The sequence below is a fragment of the Danaus plexippus genome (genome assembly GCF_018135715.1).
Source record: "Danaus plexippus chromosome 3 unlocalized genomic scaffold, MEX_DaPlex mxdp_34, whole genome shotgun sequence".
NCBI classification, from domain to species: Eukaryota; Metazoa; Arthropoda; class Insecta; order Lepidoptera; family Nymphalidae; genus Danaus; species Danaus plexippus.
Window position 1 is genome coordinate 2,496,800 of NW_026869846.1, and position 21,429 is coordinate 2,518,228.

General features: G+C 33.0%; 1 protein-coding gene across 1 annotated transcript in view; it reads right to left on the reverse strand.

The window, feature by feature from the left end:
- LOC116768173 (hormone receptor 4) overlaps nucleotides 1-3,942 on the reverse strand; it is a 29,144-nt gene extending 25,202 nt beyond the window's left edge. The window contains 1 exon segment of the mRNA XM_032658848.2: nucleotides 3,788-3,942. The gene's annotated coding sequence lies outside the window, so the exon portion shown is untranslated.
- Between the last annotated feature and the right edge of the window lie 17,487 nt (nucleotides 3,943-21,429).

Genomic DNA, 21,429 nt, shown 5'->3' on the forward strand with positions numbered 1-21,429 from the left:
CGATTGACGGTGATTGTAACAACGCACACATGCACATGTGATACGTGTGTGTGTTACATCATATCCCACTGACGCTTTTATGAGCGAAAGGTTCTATCCATTGTTATCGATAATGACTTCCCATAATAACATTTCGCTTTTATAATCAATCACACAGAAATCAAACAGAAAATACATGAAATACCTTTTAGATTAACATATTTGTGAAACAAAATTTATACATTCAATAGGAATGATATATGGAATAATTTAATTCTAAAGCTATGTTTATAAAATAATGCCGCTATGAACATTAGATCCTTGTTAAGAGGAAAATCATTTATAACGGATTAAAATTGTCCATGACTTCGGTATCATTGTCGTAAAGGTTCAGTTACAAGGCCGTTATCGCTCCGTGAGAAACCCATTGCCCTTATGAACACGACTCTAGCGAAAATATGTTTGAAAAGTAGTTTAGAATCTAGACTTAATAATCAATTTTTGATTTCAACAAGAACAGTATACAAGCCATGAATAATAACATAGATATAATAAGTTCTAAAATTATATATATCCTCCTTGCTACTAAAATTAAACGTTGGCTGTTAGAAACTAAACCGATTTTTGTTTATTTATAATAAATCAACCTTATCTATCAATCAATTCGAGGAAATCTAAGGCTGAGGTCAATATTAAATCATTAGATTTACATATAACATACATATTTTACATAGTATAAATAACATTATTTACATTATTTTAAGTGCATCATACAAATTTTTAGGCTTACCTAATTTCGTATATATACAAATTGTACTTTTGAGTTTTGTTGTGTATGTTTATGAAAACGTCATGATGTATGTTTGGTGCCATTTTAGTGACATTATCTTAATTGACCCTAATTTTAACGAACTATCTTGCACCCGATATCTAGCTAGGTTTATTTTCATGGATATATTTACTTATTCCTGACGATTGAAATCGAGTAAGGTTTTTTTTTTTTTTGTTGAGGATAAAGAGTTTTAATTGAAATGTATGAGATCTCTTTGGTTAGTAATATTTATAGACTTATATTTAAAATTCTAAAGGGACAGATATGTTTTGTATGTCGAATGTGGGGCGTTCTGTCGTTCCACAAGCGTGCGTTACGGAATATAACAAGCGGATTTAAGAGGGTGCCGACTTCGTATTTTTTATTTTAGGGTTAACCGTGATTAATACATGGATTCGAAATTTAAATTTGGTGAAAACCGACGATTAATGTCAGGAACTTGTTCAAGTAGATATTATTATAAAACATAATGTCTCGTCTATAAAAATGTGAATATTAAAGTTTTATCTACAAAAAAATTCAACGATGTAATGTTTTAATTAATAGCGAATAAATTTTAATTCGACAGCTTCCAATTAAAATTTAATTTTATTGGAAAAAAAAAAAGTCTAAGAACGCATCATGTATCCGTTACGTTCATTAATATAATGAATTTTTCAACGTACGAAGCTGTTACGAGTCCATCGTCAATTGTATTACAATAATCAATTCCTAGTGACAATGCGTCACCTTGCGAGCGTTCGTTGACGCATCTACGTTTTGTCTAAGTGACCTTATGGTTATTGCGTGTTGGACTAACTAATAACTAACATCTAGTGGCAGTGTTCTCTCTCACTCCAATAGCTAATACAGCAAGCGTGACCGAGATGGCAGATGGGTTAATTTTGTCTGTGTGTGTTCACCTTCATAAAGGTAAAATACTGATGGCGCTAACAAAAATGAAGGGCTTATTTACTTGAAGCGCTATAACGCAGATACATAGATTGCTAATGTATCAACGCAAGTTTATTTAAACTGTACATCAAATACGAATCAATGCGGTCTTTGAATTTCATTGTAAGTAATGATACCTTAAAATCCTAAGGGGTTTCTCTGGTAAATATTATGATAATGCAGGCTATATTGCAACGCGGGTCCTTTAAAACATTCTGTAGATCTTACGGAGCGCGATACAACGCGGTCGTGACGTCACTCCGCTTTGCATATCCTTTCTCTAACTTTCACTGTCCTTGAGTGCAACTGAACCGACTATTCCATAAGAAATATATTTTTATCTTCATTTCTATACTAAAATTTATTTGATAATTTTAATATTTTACATATATAAACCTTATATAAAATATTCGTTAAAATGATTATGACAATTGAGTGAGCTAAGAACACTATGTTGTTTAAGATCATTCATTTCAATTGGTTTCATTGATAAAGCGTCAGATGCGTGAGAGTTACGGATGACCTAATTCTGAATTTCTTAAATAATAATAATAAATAAATCGAGGAATCCGATAAATAATATTTTGGTAGATGTTTACATTCAATTTTATCTATAGAAACAGTGCAGGAGACAGGTTGCCCGGCAGATAACCTAAACTAAAACGCGAACGGTGATATGATAAGGCAAGGCGCTACGTACTATGGTACAATCGCTAGATAAACATATGGGTCACTGAACCGACCCAGTTTCAAACCACACGACCAACCAGTGAGCACGCTCAGCCGAAAATCCACGAAAAATCGACGCGCTTACGCACACTAACGAACTCGTGTATTATTAGAGCTGTACTGAAAACTAATTCAATGTAATGGATTTACTTGGGAGTTATAATTATAGGCTCCGGTGTTTCAAAATAGCTGACGCGGTAATCGAACTTTTTGACACGTTATTTTATTTACTGTTGTTATTTTAAAGTAAAAAATTTATTTGTTGTTCTTTTGTTACGAGTTCGAATGCAAAGCGGACTTACTTACTTATGTTTGTTTTTTATTTAGCAACGGTTTATAATTTTAACATGTGTTATTCATGCATATTTTCATTTTTTTTTTATATATTTCAAAATCGAAAGCAAAGAATATCAGTATGCTTGTCGCTTTCAAGGAGTAAATATATAAATTTCTTTAAAACTGTCAAAAAAAGAAATTAGGAAAAAAATTAAGAAATGAGTTACTTATATGACAAAATATGTCTATGAGCTCATCATTCAACTTCGAACATATCTCGCCCACATGTCATCTGTTAAGGAGATTTAACTCTTATAAAAATGACATAAATTAGTCTCGCCTCAATCACGTATTTATATATTCGTTTAAAAAGTACGATATATATTTTAAAATGAATGAAAACATATTATTAATTTTTTTCTTCAGCATTCGATAAACGCGTTATACTATGATTATTGAGAAGTGAACGAGTGCTATGTTTCAAATAAACTACCATTAGATGGCGCCACTAGATTCAATATGGCCGCTGATTGTACTTCACAGCATTTGTGATTATAGTTAATGATAATTAATAATTTTAAATAACATTACTCAAAATTTAATTTATTCAATTTGAGTTGATAGCAATATAATCAATAGTAAACTCAAAACAATTTAGAAAGAAATCTTCTATTATTAAAGAGGAAGTCCATTTAAAATCGTACCAGAAATGAAAAATGCATTGATTCAATAAAAAAAAAAATAACAACTTGACGTATCAATATATAAAATATATTTTTGATATCTTTTGAAATTTGTTTGTAACAACAATAAACAATTATAAAATCAAATAATCTGCAAAAGTTATGGAAAGTATTTTTTTTTTGTTTTTAAATAACCATAAGTAATTAAAAAAAATAAGAATATCGTTTTAAAAACAAACATCAGTGTGGGGGTGTGTGCCTGGCGCTTTAATGAAGATATTAAAAAAAACCAAGACAAGTGCATGCCGACGTGAACAATAACATAAAGCTTTACAAGGTGTACACATCATCTCACCGTAAAACATTTTGCAAAGCCCCAGTTGACTTCGGTATTAAAACGGTCCATTCAGAGACGTATGCGTGTATATATTTAAATAGTCCGTCACTGTCATACGTGCTTCTACCGCTGTATTGGCGGTTAAACGGCGGGAGCAGCGCTCGCGGTTGGCGCCCGCACGGAAGTAGGTTACTAACTAAACTCTTGTTTGAGTGAGGCTGCGACGCGGTGCACTCCGCCAGCTAACCGCGTCGCCCGTCGTCGTCCGCCGCCATTCCCTTCGCTCTTCACATTCATCATAGCATCATACAATGTTTTACACCGCCCGCCCTAAGTCTTACAAACGTTTACTTCACCCACTACTTTATAATTTAAATATTTATACCAATACTGAGGATTAATTTCAAACTTTTGTATTTTAAATTAAGCATATGTTAGTGTTTTTGTATATAATTAACAATTTATACGATGACTTATACAGCTTTTATATGGAAAGGTCTCGTTACAGCATTGTTTTAGATCTATGTTTCTGTACTTATGATTGGGACTTCATATTTTAAAATAGACAGTAAAGCTGAATTAATCATGAATGTGTTTGTAAAATGGCTATAATAAGGCAGTACAGTATTAAGGTAATTGAGGCTCTCAGTCACATCGAAATGTCAAACATAATTCGCATACTAACACTAGGCTAACTCATAGATGTTATTGCTTCACGTTTTATTATAATTATTTCTGTCACCCATCAGGCCCTAGACTCAGCGGACGGTGATAGCTATTTTTTTTGCGATTTTCGACATAGCCGTTAGTATAACTGAATGCATTGCGCTTGGCTTCATCACACGCATTCGCGGAGTGCTCATTGTCGATGGTTATGTAAGGCGGAGGCCGCGTCGATGCTTGGAGTCAACGTACGGCATTGACATGCCGCCGCCGCCCCGCCCCGGTCTTCGCCCCCCGCGGCTTCCCGCGCTGCTGAAACCAGCAGCTGTGAAATTGGGTCACGAGTTACAACGCCTCGCGTCTTTACCGACCATTCGGTGTGGACCTCCGTGTTCTTGCTTGGTACATCACTAGTGACCGTGTCTTGTGAAAATGGACGGACGTAGACCAAATAATGTGTTATATTTTGGTACGGTATCAAACAAGTACTTGTTTTGAATATAAGTTGATTATAATTTTCCTATTACATATATTGTTAATTATTTTTCTATATATTACACAGAATTCATAAGTCATAATAAAACATAGACAATGGTTACTATAATATTATAAAACAGACAAAATAGTTTCTAATATCAATGCATGAAAACGGAGAAGGAAAACAGCAATGCGCCGGCATCGAACGCTCGAGTCAACGAACGTCATTGAAGCCTCCGTCGACCTTTAATAGACTTTATTTGTTTGGTATAGAGTTTAAAGTCGTTCACTCGGATCGTATAAATTAGCCTTGGCTCCTACTGGCCTGGCTGACTTAGACATTCTATCTACTTTTACGAGTACATGGGCGAAGGCTCAGTTCTTGGTACTTAGGACTCTGTACGTCGTAGATGCAACTAGAATATTGCACACTAAGGGCTTACGTAATGTCATAATTTACAAGGTAATTTTTAGTCTATGATGACTCTATACGAAAAATTCTATACTTTATAGTTGCAAAATCGATTAGCAATTTATAAGTAATAATTAATAAATATGTGATTAATTATTTCATATATCATAATTAAATATTCTGTTTAAGTTATAAGGAAGATATCGGAGTTTTATTGACATTAAACTTAATTGCTAATTGTTAACACTCAATAATAATCGAAAGCTAACAATAATACATGACTACTAAGAAAACAGGTGTAAACCGTTGTTAGTAAATAACTCAATTAAAATTTCAATTGTTTAAATTCAATTAAACATAAGTTACGTAAAATTATCACACAGTATTTCATAAAATAATTTAATTAATATAGAATTTCATCTCCATTAAAAAGTAACAGCATCTTTGTAAACGTCACTAATTATAACAGAACAAAATGAAACTATTTACAATCGTGAGATTTAAAAAACAATGGCTTTAAAAAGGATTTCATTAATTACGATTCAATCATTATATTGCTATGCACCGCTGTACATAAAAAAAATCACTAATGAATTAGTGCAAGTGATCTAAAAGAAAAAATGTTAAAGTATTTGAAATTAAAAAAGGGGTGAACCACCAATAGTTGGAGGGTGTAAGCGTCCTAGTTTCAGGGTGCGCCTGCATGGGGTGAACGAACGTCATTGACCTACCTAGTGCCTGATAAATAAAATGGCACGGGAAATATGGCATTGAACGGTGTGATAACTAAATAACTATTGACATAACTCCGTGTTGACTTTAACATTATCTATATACATCGATGCTATATTTATTTTAGTTGAATTAATCGATGTTTAACAATTAATCTCTGTATGAATACAGATTTAGTTTCATTAATGTTATTTGTCATGTTAATTTATATATTAATTCTATATTTATATTGTAATGTTATGTACAAAAGGTTTCCACGTGCGGGGTGCAGTGTGAATGACCGTCATTGACCTACCTCCGAGGCCTACTTACGTTAACAACCCCATGATAACGCTCCAATGTTTGTCCGTTTACTTTTTTTATCGATATTTTTATGATATCGCAACAGATTCACGCCGTTCTATTTATAAATTTACTTTATTTATGTTTCGATCCTTTGCCAATAATTTAATTCAATTTTCGTTTGATTGTGTTAGTAATGATAAATATATAATTATATTTTCGGACAAATCAACTGGCCTCACTAAAGCGTTTGAACCTTGGTCTAACTCTAGTTCAACAGTGTTTTCCTTCTAGTCTACTATTTTGTGTCAATGTCAAGTGTAACTGGATTATAGTAATTAATTGCGTGAATTAAGATATTCTTAAAAGTATAAATATCTTTGACTTAGTTACTTCAAACAAGCTTGTGTCAAACGGTTGTTAATGAACTCTCGAAATCTTCATTCACCTCTAATAGTCCGCATAGAATATTTTTTTATCAATTCATATCATAATTCTAAAGCAAAGATTTCCGTATAAAATCAGAATATTGATAAACATTCGTTTAGTTTCAGCTACTTATTTAGTACTAAACGTAAAACATTCTTATTTAATTAAATAAATATATATACCGATGAAGCTGTATTAAGCAACGTCGAAGCTGTCGATATTAAGTGCATGAGCTTTCTGAAGCAGATGTCGTATTTTATAAGTGTTTATGAACGCCTAGGTGCGCTGCACCGCACTTCCCCTAGCGATCAATACAAGCCGGGGAACGAACCCCTGACCTCCGGCCATAAGTGGGACACCGCGCAAGCGCCGCGTCATACTCGGTGCATCCGTTGCCATTTTGAATTGCTAATTTTTTATTTTGCCGGTAATCACGCTTGCATCATCTTTTTTATATTTCAAACGTCCTATGCTAGACCTTATTTGAATTAAGTTTTTTTTTTTTATTGATCCTGCATACGACATACATCCTGCCATTTATATAGATTATATATTAATAACCAGATTTATAGCTGTCCTTAAAAAAAATAAAATCACTGTAACATAATTGAAACGTGAGATAGCGAGCAGACCCATAAAATTATTGCACTGCAAAACCACTGAAATATTTTTAAAATTGTCGTAAAAAATTCAAAGTTATTTTAAATTAAGATGTCTGTGAAAAAATATACAATACAGACATCGGATACAGTTAAGAATTCTTTTAAGAAATTCTTTATTTTATAATGCGTTGAAGCAAATGAAATATTGTTACTGATGCGAAGCGATCGCAAATTGCTTGAAATAAAATGTTGAAAAAACAATAGTAAAAATAAACGTTCAACACATAAAGGCGAAGGTAAAGGTCGTCCGAATGTAATCACGAACTAATTATATCAAAATGGGGTACATATGTATTAAGGTATTCAACGCAATGCCAAGGCGATTGCCAAAAAGTTTGTATACGAAACTCAATGTCAGGGGATCGAGCTATGTATATTTGAATTGGTCATATGTGTGTAATATTAATTACGATTTAAATTAAGATCTAAATATTTTAATGATTTTTTTTATTACCATTAAAGTATTATAATTTATTAAATCCTAAAAAGGAAGTGAACAAAATATTTCAAGTTTCAAGTCAGCCAAGACGTAGCATATTGAAAATAAAATTTAATAATTTTTTTGGATTTTCGACATTTTTTATGTAAAGTTTGGTTGATATAATTTTTAAAAGTAGGTTCTTGTGGCCGCCTGTTTAGTATAAAATTAAATAAATTTTATTCTAAGAAATTTAATTTTTCTTTATTTAATATTTGAAATTTAAATTTCCTGAGCGATAGTTCAATTTCACATTTTGTCTAATAAAACAAACTTAAATGTGTGGTTGACTGCACATGAAATCATTTTATGCATATATAAAATGACTAAGTCCATTCATTTGTTCCCGACATCACCTGTATAACACTAGTGTATGTAAAAAAAAAAACAATTGCTAGTGAAAGAAAGATAAGATAACGAAGGGAAATTGGATATAAGCAAAGTGTAGCTTGGCAATGGTGACAGTGACAACGGCCGACCCCCTTACGACCTAATTTCGAGACCCATCCAGAGGGTCTCGGCTAGTGACGCACAATATACAGATACGTATAGCACAGATATATACATATTAAAATTAAAATTATCATAACACTGACATTTGAATGTTTTTTTTTACCTTGACACGTCTTACGCTACGAATGAGTTTATATTACTAATTCTAACTCACACACTAACTGCGAGTATAATTTGTCCATAAATATAACAACGCACGTGGTAATAATTTTTACATGTGCAAGAATATTTATAGTCATATATGAAAATGAGATCCTTTTCGGAATGCCTTAGTTTCCGTCTGTGCGATGCTCCGACGATGAGTACGTACGTTTGAATTATTTTAAGTGTATATTATAAAAACTGATCGTTAGTCACCAAATATGTTATTCAGGATAATTCGGAAATAATATATACGTTACACATGAAAAAATCGTTCGAAAGTAATAATCGTTCGGATATGTTAAAAAATAATAATGGCTATCTGTGCCTGTTCGATTTTAACCGATTAATCATATCTATTGCATTTAATATTTTTTTATTTATATTCAAAAACCAACTTTAACCATCGTTATTCTAACCACTCCATGGTTTAAAACTAATGTCATATTGAAACTCTTTCAAATAAACCTTAAATGTTAAAAAAACAAAATCTGCAACTGCACGTCGTACAAAGCACTTTAATCATACATCGCATTAAAATTTGATATAAAAAAATTGTTACATATATAAGTTCTACATATTTTTGTTATAAACACGCCGCCATGTTGAGGCGTCAGAGGCTCGTTGCTATGACAACGCTGCATTTAACGCACCGACCTAGTTCCGCCCGCCCAAATGTTAATGACCTCCAAAACCCAGGTCGAAGTTCACGTTACACGAGTAAGAGATTATCTACATCCACCCCTATAGATGACTTCACGGGTCACCCGGTATTGATCCGCAGTATTACTGGAAAGGTTTCTGGGTTATATCGGTTCCCGCCTGGTCAAGTTGTCCTTGAAGGATTTTATCGATACATTTATTGCGTCACTTACAATTTATCCTTACCTTTAAAAATACATATAGTTTTTTTTATTTTTAGACCAGCTCATATTAACGAAAAGTAATGGATTCATTCAAAGCCATTAAAATGATTAGAAACTATATCTATTTTATACTCTTTGGATGTTATATATAGACCTCTTATGCTAATAGCTCGTTAACTCTTTATATAAATAAATTACTAAATTATATAAATATGACATCGTGAAATAAAAACCATAAAATGATTTTAATATTTTAAACGTCTCAAACTTTCACTGCGTGACCTTAACAACATAAGTCATGTGGTTTTAGTTATGTCCTAACACCAAACATTCTAGATTCAAATGTTTGTCAAAACGACTTGTAGCATTCATCTATTGCATTAACGAAGTGATGCGACTGCACATTAGCTTGAACATTATTAACGGCTTTATGTTTTAATGAAACACACACAATTACAACAGCTTGCATCCAACAAAAACGAATTTTCAGTTATTTTTAGTCTGTAGTCAACTGCGGTTAAGTATGTGTGCGTGTGTGCATACAGATCTACGCGCAAACACTCGTAGTTAACTAGTGACGGGACGCACACATATGCACATGTATTTGAAGGACTACGTCGCATGGCTGAGAGCGGGGCATGCCAGAGATGACCATAGACCTAGAATTGTATATTAGAAATATATTTTCAATATACGAAACCGAATGTTTCAAAATCTTTACTATGGAACTTTTTAAATTCTTTAAGTCATTTCTGTTCTACTTTTAATATATATTTTTTGTATTTCCATGAAGCTTATTTTAAATTATTTTCACAAATTTAATAAATTATTATATGTAAAAACTGTGGGAAATATAAATTTAATATGAAATAGCTCATTGTGTCGTTCAACCTAGGTCAGTGAAGGAAATCGATAAGTACTAACCGTTTTTCAAGTATTCGATACTTGAATTGATATCCTTGACGAGGAATATTTCAATGTAACTAATATGTATTTCGTTGTTTATGAATTGACTGGAAACAAAATGTATGACCTTGATCCAATGCTTAGTTGTCACGAACAACTAAATTGAATACGTCAATGACTGAAGACGTCAATAAGAAAAAAGCTTAAATTATTATAATAGTAGTCTTATTAATATTAAAGGATATATTTGAAACATATCATATAATGATAATTTAAAACCTAGAATACTTATATGGCTTCATGGTACATACCGACGAATAGTAAAAAAAAATACAATTTAATAGATTATTAATTTAAATCTATTTGAAAACCAATTAATTGCGTTATAAAAAGTATTATAAAATATAAGTTAAAGTTAATTATTAATTACAAATATCTTGAGTTAAATAAAATTATTTATTAAAAAAAAATGCACATGGCATCATATTTTAATATTCCTTATTCAAACAAAAATGTATAAATTTACACAATTGTAACTATATTTCAAAAATAGTTTTTTTTAATTTCTGTAGATGGCGAGTGTTTTTAACATTATCGTTGTTTTCATTATAAAACAATTTAAAGATTCCGAGTTAATTTTAATGTTTCGTTACGAAAACTTTTCTTAACATAAACCACTCACATTCCGAGCCACATTATAAATCCAATTACAAAGCGTTTTAAAGAGAATTCCTATATTTACAGATTTTTTTTTATGGCCGCACTTAAATTTTCCGTTTTGAAATATTTTATAATGTATTTATCAAACCTCTTCCACAAGCTCGAACAGGAGACATATCAAAGGGTTCACATTGTTTGTGTGTGCGTTTATGTGTGTATGTGTATGTGTTCGTATTGGGTTGTGTTGTGTGTGTGTGTCCTTTAAACAGACGGTTTGTGCACGGCGCGGGGGACGGCGCCTATTCCTAGAGCGAAACTAGGCCGGCCGCCGACACCGGCCGATGTGTTGATGTACAAGCGAAAAGCGTTTCATTCAGCTAAATGATAAATATTTTAAAGAATAGATTGAAAATGAGAGTTTAACAAAAGAATCATTGATGTATTAAATAATAATTAATGTATTCGCCAAATATCCATTTCGTTATTTACCGAATAGTACATAATGTTTTATTTGTAAAATGCATTTTCAAGGCTTTTTTATGAATGAAACACGTAGAGGTCTAATGATTTCATTCAGAATGTTTCTTTCATACTACGAAAGACACAACGCTCACTGTTAAACAGCTATAACCGCTACTTGAGACTTGAATACTGAAATCAAATAACTCCAAGACGATCGGTAATCACAATAAATGTTTAGAAACAGTTAGATAAGGAATATACAAAATTTAAATCTAACTTATGGTTTGGACTACACAATTTCTTCGACTCCGGACACATGACCGTGCCAAAAGAAAAATTGCTTCTTAGAACAAAGGTTTTAACACGTACCTACGAACGGTCCTGTATTTCGACTTTGAATAGAATGTTTTGAAGAAATTGTTTATTCTATCCACCAGTCTCATGTTAAATCCGATTTCAAAGCTGCTCTACTTATTTAAGGCAAACATTTATGATACAAAAAAAAACATATACGTTATAAAACGTGATCGTTTGGATCTGTTTTACAATACAACATATACGAATTATGCAATTAAAAGAATAATTGGCGTACGTCAAAAAACTAATATTATAATGATACGTTATGAAAGTGAAATGAGTGTTACGAAGATATTTAACATCAATTCAATTAGATCCGATCTCCCGTCTCATCTCACGTACAAGTTCGTTACACAACATCCGCATTCGTTATTTCAGTACGTTCAATTCACGATCAAAAGCCGCGGGCGATATCCGACGAACCACATTTCGCTTGCACTTTAGAAAGTAACTCATTGTTTTCACTTCATAGCGGTAATTTTAATAATGAGGAGAGATCATTGTACCCAGATATATATTTTTTAAATTGCTCGACTAAAGACCGAATCACCGTATTTGGATAGATTCCAAGTTTCTTTTTTTTTTTTTTCGGCAATTTTACGAAGCCACAAATCGTGTTTCTAATTGACGACGGCGTTCGCATTAAACACGCTTTATGTTTACGCATCCATTCTGTGGCAACACGAATGCAGGTGATAAAGCCTTGACTATCGCAATGCACTTTCACTTAAAGGCAGCCCAACGTCGTATTGAACGTTCTACGTAGGTAAACACAGAGAGACAAAGATAATAGACAATTATAAGTCAGTAGGAAATTGTTTGTTACAATTTTGTGCCACGTTATCGTGAAATCCTTCAAATTTTTATGTCAATGTATATCACAAACGAAGTCACGGCCGGTTGTCGATCTCCTAAAATTATGGTCACGTACTTATCATTGTTTCATACGCTATCGTCTGCGATAATTTAATTCTAGAGTACAAGGCGGCAAAACAATATTTAGAGGACAAAACTGATGCGCAATAAAGGAAAATAAAATATAAATAAATACAACTCTATAAAAAAACACTATCAAATGAGCATCGTTTTCATAAATATATATATATTTATTATGTTATTTCGTCAAGCCGAGAAGTTGGTTTGAATCATTATATAAGCTAACCCCTGACCTCAGGATCGATTAACGCAATAGATACTACCGAATTTTAGGAACCTTCGGTGAATTAGCACGTAGGCCAGGGTCGGGAGACGGGGACCCGAACTTGCCTGAATTTTCTTACAAGTTCAAAGAAGCGAGCGATGTTCCCCGCGACAGCGATCAGAGTTGAACATTAATATAATAGAAACTTACGTTTAGTAAATTTCTTTATAAATTTTTATCTAACAGTCATTCGCGATATCCTTCACATCTCGGCTCATCTAATAATATAACTTCAGACTAACAGTCAAAGCATAATGTTCATGAAGCATGAACATAACTATATCTATTATGACTTACGGCAGGTCCGTAAATAAATGTTGAAATTCTATAACGGTTTAAATAAAGCGAACTGAAGACATCGTCATTTCAGGGAGGCATTCAGCGCTCCCATTAACCTATTTCTATGCATCGTTCTGAAGAGTGCATTTGACATTTTCATGTTGAAAACTGCACGGTTCATAGAGGTGGTTGCGTGGGGCGGGACTGCCGTAACCTACATACCGGTCAACACTCCGGCACAGTCAACATTCGCTACAGGGACATTAGGAGTGTTTACTACGTTACAGCACTCGATCGAGTTACTGTAATAACAATAAACCTCTGAAACTTGTTCCACTCGCATGTTTACATTTCCAAATCTAAGATTATCTTGTCTCACCTGCATGGAAAAATCCCTTTTAGGTTGAAAAGTCACTCACCTGAAACAAAATTTAAAAGTTTAGGAACGTCATGTAAAACGATATTGAAATAAATTTTTATTATATACTTTTTCATCACATTCTCTGGCAACAAACAGTTTATTTCGTTAATTGGTTCTCTTTAAATATGTTGGTGAATATAAAAAAATATATCATCGTTATGTTGTACTTTTTTTATTTATTCATAATTTAAGTAAGCATTTATTTTCAAAAATATATCCGCCTCACATCTGTTTACACACGTATGTATGCATCCTATCCATATTGTGACCTAGAAAGTTTACACTCTAATAATATAAATATTGGCCAAGTGCGAATCGAAGTCGTGCACAAAAAACCGCGAGCTAGTTATTAATTTCAGCAACGTCCATGTGCTGTCAGATCTCGCCATTACTGTTCCAAATTCAAACGTTCTTGAACTTTATGAACGTTTTATCCTATTTAATTTTTTTTATAAAATAATGATAATATCCTAACCTATATCTTTATTTTTTATTGTAATGAACAGTTAACGGATTTCAGCACGAACGAGTCGCCGTTCTAGTTACTTGAAACAAATATTGGATGTAAACAGACTAACACCAGCATTAGATGCAACTAGACAAGGCCACAGCTATCAGTGAAATGTCGAGTAGGAGAGAGAGGGCTACATAAACTAATTATCGCACACATAACAACACAAGAGCAATTCACGCACACATGTATATTTTCTATTTCTATTACCCAGCCTAGGGTTACACTTGTGTTAATAACAATAAGTATTAGCGCGAAATGTTATAAAGAAAATTATTGTCTGCCGCTATTTGACAAACAAAGTCAGTTACGTTCCAAGCGGAAGCTTTAGATTACAATTTATTTCACTTGTACCCTTGTTACTTGAAGGAAATAAAATATATATGTATTCAAACTGAGCGGTTGTTAATAAAAACTATGAAAGCCTAAAAGGATAAAATCGAAACCTTATCAAAACTATCTGCAGACTATTTAGGTAATCAGGAAAAGACTTATCTTGTCTGATTAAGTGTACCGAAACTGGGTGAGTTTAAAATGAGCGTTTTGATAACAAACGGCGAACTTGTGGCCTAGAACTTGCTGAACCCAAGTACCCTAAATTTTTTTATAGACGAATAAAAAAAGAGATCCCACTGATTATGTATTTGGATTGAATACATTCTGTGTGAATAATCGATTCTTATTAAAATATTCCATTTGTGTGAACGCCAAAGTGTTTCAGCGTATTTATAAAGATTTTTTTTACTAATTAACGCTATAAGCTGTATAGCTAAAATAGTTTCATCACATTCACTTTTCACTTTTGTTTGCAACAAATGCCTCGCGTTTTTGACGGGTCTTGGGAAATGTTTGTTCTGTCGCTTGTTTTGGATTCTAGAGCAGTGTGCTCCTCAGTGTTTCCCATGCAGAATTAGGTTATCTTGATGTATTGCCACTTGCAACACCTCGGGAACTTGATAACGTAGGCAGGTGGAATACGGAACATACATTACGTTACACAGTTCAGTTCACATTTTGAACAAATATATTTATTATACATTTGTTTTATAAGTTAATGAACTATATTCTTCTATGCTTTATTATTCAAGAAGACTTTAACATTTTACAGATTCGATTAATACTCCTATTAGATTAGTTAACAGCGATTGACATCTGATCCAAGTATACCCTGTAATAGAGCTTTTCAATTTTTTACGGTCGTCGGTCGCCCTATTTCTATGCTTTAACTGGCACGTTGCCCAGATAATAATTAGTCATCTTCCTTTGACATGTAAATCTAGGATAGACCACGTCGTAAAAGTACCATACTAACAGTTGCCGGTTGTCGGTTTACTGATCATTAAATATACCACTTTGAACATTATGCTTATTATATAATAAATATATCATTATTTTGTTGTTTTTTTTTTTGTCAATGTGTTATTTTATACACGTAAACACTAAATGGAATATTTATAGAGTGGCATCAGTGTGTCAAGTACACATCACGTCACAATAGAATAATTAATCAAAAGGCAAAATAATAATCATTAAATCATAATTTAAATAATGACATTTTATGGTTTTGTTATGAAAATTTTGATGCACAAGTTTTCACAATGCCATCTGCTAGCAGTAAGGCGAAACAAAAGTTGCATCCGCTCGCCGCTAGAGGGCACAAAAATAATAAGTAAGAAAAATAATCTTCAATTACTACTGTGATTGATGTACAAGTTCGAGTTGTCAAGTAATTCACCATTATTAAGTTAAACATTATATAAAACACTACAGTTTATAAATTCTAAAATTAAATAATAGGTACATATATAATTTAAACAAATGCTGTCTAGCTCAAGACCCATCTAAATAATTTACTTAATGTGATTATATCTTCAATACCACAACATTAACTAAAAGTAGAAATAATTAAAATATAAGATGCTCTAAAATAACAAGAAAATTGTATTCGAATTAATTAATAAATTGTACTATGTCAAATTATAATACCAGTAAAAGGTCAAAACAGACAAAATCCACTTAAGTATTTCTAAATTTCACACCTTTAGGGAAATCAATGTGATCAGATTTCATATTATGATACCAATTTAGACCAGACGTCCCAAGGCTATGCAAAATATTGATATATACTTCCGTCTGAACCAGGAGAATCTATCGATATATAGCCCTTCGATAGCAAACGAGCGCTCCACCCTCCAGCATAACAAATGCACGGCTGTGTGGGTTAGTGCTTGTGTGGACGCACTAACACAAGTCTAGATATGCAACGCTCGGGTTCGTTGGGGTAGGTCGTGTTTTATAGGTGACTTGATTAAATCGATTAAGAGTGATTCGATTTCCTATCGAAAATATCTAGATTGATAGGATTATATAGGTAACGTGATAGTTAAAAAGGTTTGAAATTATTTAAAACACGGAAACTTGATTTTTATCTTTTAAAGTATTAAAAACTCATTATTAATATCATTAAAGAATAAAAAAACTAAATTTATATTTCTTTAATGAACACGTTAATCTGTGTAATATATTTTTAATCACATTACAAACACAAGCAAACAAACGTCACGATTCATCAATAACGTTCCACAGTGAGGATAAAGAATCCGTGATACTTTATCAATTATTCCTCACAAGCGCACCTCTCACACACACATACACACACGAGCACACACACACGGCCACGTCGCTGTGTATCGCCAGACGTCTATCTAGACGTCTAGATATCTAGATAGGGTGCATTGGTGCAATGTTGGCGTAGGTCGCGGGGGGCAGGTCGGTGCCTCATCCCTCTTACAACACGGAAAGATATGCTTTTTTTTACAGTTCCGGCTTGTTTACAAGACTTGTTTGTTTTTTTTTATATCTACATTATTTTATGCCAGTTTTTATGGTAAGTGTAAAATATTTTACTAACGAGGACTTATGACGTCGATCTTTGTTCGGACTTTGTTTTAAATTATTAACTGTCATTGCAATGACAGTTCCATGACACTTACATTCCTATTGATGTGGTTCGGCCAATATACAAAGAATAAGAAATCCTATATTCAATATCAATTAATCAAGAGATTAATGTTACTTAAACTTTAATAAGTTATTTTAAACGAGGCTTTGTGTGTTAGATTCTTTGAAAAGATGTAATGCAATTCTTAGAATAACTAGAACTTAAGATCAAGTCACTCCTAGTGTCAAGTAGCCTCTTGCCTTTGTTCCTGCACGCCACTATTATCCATTGTTACTTTACACCGTAGGAATTTAAATTAAGCCTATAAATTAAAATCTATTTAGAGGATTGTGTAGGAAACAATTATAGTAAAATATAGATATGTATATTGCTTATATTGAACATTAATTAAATTGCGTTTGAATATTTTATGTTTTTCTAATCCAATTACGGAATAACGATTTAAAATTTAAAACATGTCAGATAACGGAGTTAAATTTAATTGAAGCAGCTGCAACCTGCGGGGACACGGCGAATTCAAATTGCACAAGTCCGCCGTCCCTGTACCGTACACGTACAATCTTTACTTATAATCATCACGTAATTTGGTAATGTTTTGTGAGACTCTGCATAGACATTATCGAAATGATGTTATGTAAGGATGACATCTTACGATATCCAGACTATGACGGCCTCCGATGAAAAACATTCGATGGATTCATTATGTAATATCTATACCAATGTTTATTTACTAATACGTATGTTGTTCCGGTCGTTGACCCCGACAGTCGGTCGGTGAAATTCGACATTGTCCGCACTTTAGAGGAGGACGGCGTTATGCGGAAGCCTGAGGGAACGAGCGTGTGCTAGCAGAGGGTAGAGACCTTGAGCAGGCAAAATCAAGGGTAAGGCTGTTTGATTGTGTGCGTACACTCAATAATATTCGATGTTTGTCGCAGATGTGTGTGTGAGTTGATGTAATTCGAGAAATTTTCTTAGCGGTTAAAAGAAATGAGAAAGCGGATCCCGTGCGATGCCCTGCGACATATATTTCGTTCGCAAAACCCGTTTCATACAATGAGTTCGATATTAATATCCTTATATTGTAGTGGAGAGTCACATTAATACATCAAGTGTCAATTCTTCAAATTAGTAATTTATCGCAAGTCAACTATGACATGATGCAATTAAATGACCGTGCCGCTATAAAAATAAAAACGCGTGTCAACAAGCAACAACCACGTGCTACACCGAAAATAGACATGCACGCACACATGCACCGCATCACCCACACACACGTACACCACGCGGCCGCGAGCCTCGCAGAAAAATCAATATTTTGAGCAAAACTACTTCCCTTAACGGCGCAGTGTGCGTTTGAGAAGTTCTAGCAATAAAATAACCTACAAGCATACATCGCGCAAGCTAAATCAAACGCTATCTATAACAGAATAAGGTCTTATATTCGTTATATGTTAGAGGGGTAGTTGTTCTGTAAGGGTTTTGAGTTATATTCCCGTCTCGCTCCAATCAATCGGACGTCTCTGTCTCACGGCCGCGTGGCGCCGGCCATCGACCCCAGGCCGGTCGTTACCCCGTACTTGCACCCTGCTACCCCGTGCCCGAGCTCACCCCTCTACCGAATCTTGGACCTGAGTCTCAACGCTGACATTGACTCAACGCGAGTTCAACGATCTGCTTTATGCTTCCGTTTTCCGTTGTGACCTAGCGTAGTTTAATTAAAAGACATATATAAAAAACCCTAACCATAGGTTCAAATCAATTATACAGCAACAAATTTTTGTATATATATCATTTGTACATGTTTAAAATACGATAATTTGATTTTCACTTTATAAAAAATAGAAATAAGTTTCCAAAGATATATTGTTTTTTCCATGTAAAAGGCGTAGGAAATTCTCTAAAAGCGTAGTTAGACTCTTGAAGTTTAGGAAATGTTGTTTTTGGCAAACGTAATTCATTAACATGCGTCGAGATGCGAGCTGAGCCCCTCCATTAAAACGTTACTAAGTGGTCTCCAGGGACACTCACGAAACCCCTTAGCAGTTAAAAGAAAATAATTATTCTCTTAACGCCTCTAAAAAAGCATTTAAGACGCCATATAAAAATGTAACAGAAATAAATTAAGAAGACAATGTGACTTGTCGTCAGAACCGCAATAGTTTATGTTCACAATAAAACGTTAATATTAAAAATTTTACTTAAATATAATGTAATTTGTTTACGGCGTACTAAATCTGTTCTTATGTTTGTAAATGATAACGCTGTAAAATTTAAAAGCTTTTTGGTAAAATTTTTAATTTATTTCATTAATCAATTATTAATTCCAATTTATAACCTCCTTGCTATAAAATTGGCTGTACAGCTTTCGGTCTTAGCCAAATACAAAATACCCTTAATAAAAAAAAAAACTAAAATAAAAATTTGTTAGATAGAGTTTTTTAAAATGACATTAAAGGTTTCAGAACGTTATGAATTATGTTTCAACATTTTATCCAGTCATTACGTAAACGCGGTTATGTTTGACCCAATTCCTTTTTGTCATTGAAAGTTTAACTTTGTTTTTTACGAGGACCTGAACGTGGGAATATATTTGTCGACCGCAACAAATGGGTACATCTTGCTTATTTTAATTGGCTGTAAAGTGCGGTAAATCCATCCTCTGATTACGATTAGCTAAAAGACATTTTCATGTGACTTTATTACCGTTATATACCTTCTTTCACCCAATTAATGAGAATTATTTACATTGACTTTATTTACAGATCGTTTTAATCTTAACCTTAGCGTCAGTCTTAATTTAAATGTTTTGTTACATTTTGTAACTGAACTTAATAAAATGATAATATATTTCTAAACAAGGAAATATGGAAAAGTGAAAATATTATTACAATTTCCTTGATATAAAATATAGATGATAAAAGAGAATGTTCAAGATGTTTAAGATCAACATAAAATAAAGTAAAATATTCGGAAGACTACATATGTACATATTATTTACTAAAGTTTAACCGTGTGGGCTTTTAAAGATATTTTTTAAATAATTTGAGTTCCTTGTTATCATTAAATACGTGAAAAAAAAAATAAACGCTATTATAATTCAGTCACTCACTACAAAAATCCTCACTTGTAGAAATCCAGAGCTGAACGAGATATTAAATTATAAAATAGGAAAATGTATTACTTCGAGTATACTTAAAAAAAAATCTAAATCGAAGAACCGACTATCATTAAAAGAAATGCATAAAAAAAACAGCCAATTAGTAAAAATTTACTATAACGTGACCGGCAAGGGAACCGAATTGTCGAAATTAACGATAAATATAAGGCTATAACCGTCTAGGCCTCCTATAAATAAATTGTAGATGCGCCGCTAGTTTCAGTAACAGCTGTAGATTCAGGCGGAGGCCGGGGTTAATGCCCAACAGTATTTTCAACATGTGCGGACGTTTTCCGCGTTCCATGGAAAGCACTGCCTTGTCATCCCTTCGGCAATCTTCGGGGATAGTCGCCTTTCTTCGGTATCCTGCAGTCTTGTAATATATGCTATGGCATTATTTTTAGATTCTACTACGCTGTACTATGGCAGACGGTTGCATTATACCAATTTAGAGAGCCTTTGATGATTTTAAGTGCCCGCTTTCTTCAATTTTATAAGACTACGCGGAGAAAAATTACCGTTCAGTGATTTGATGTGATGATATTGCTGTAAATTTTTTTTTAATAGACTCGTTACTATAGTGCAAATGATTTTTTTTTATATTCACTATTATTTTTATATATAAAATGCATAGTGCAAGTATATTTAAATTCTCGTGTCCTTGGTCTTACAAGACAGAATGTAAAACTTTGATATGTAAATTTTCCAAACAGATTATACTTGAAGATTGTAATATCAGGTTTATTGTTCTAAATAAAATACGTGGCATTGAAGATAGCGGGAACCTTGGTAAGGAATGGCACTCGGACACGTTATGTCACTTACATATCCAAAATATCTCCGGATCAGACACGAACACTCTAGAAAAGCTTCAAATGTACCACAATATTCATGAAATTCAAAAATTATGATCTACTCGAATACATAATAGTTTATTTTGCATGCAATCACAAAAGAATCTTTAAAATGTGCATTCTCCTCGAATAACTGGCGAATACTTCGTCGTTTAATCTACGTCTCTACTGAAAGTACAGTTATCCGAGTATCATAATAAAAAAACTACTAAGACAGTTTCATATAAAGGAA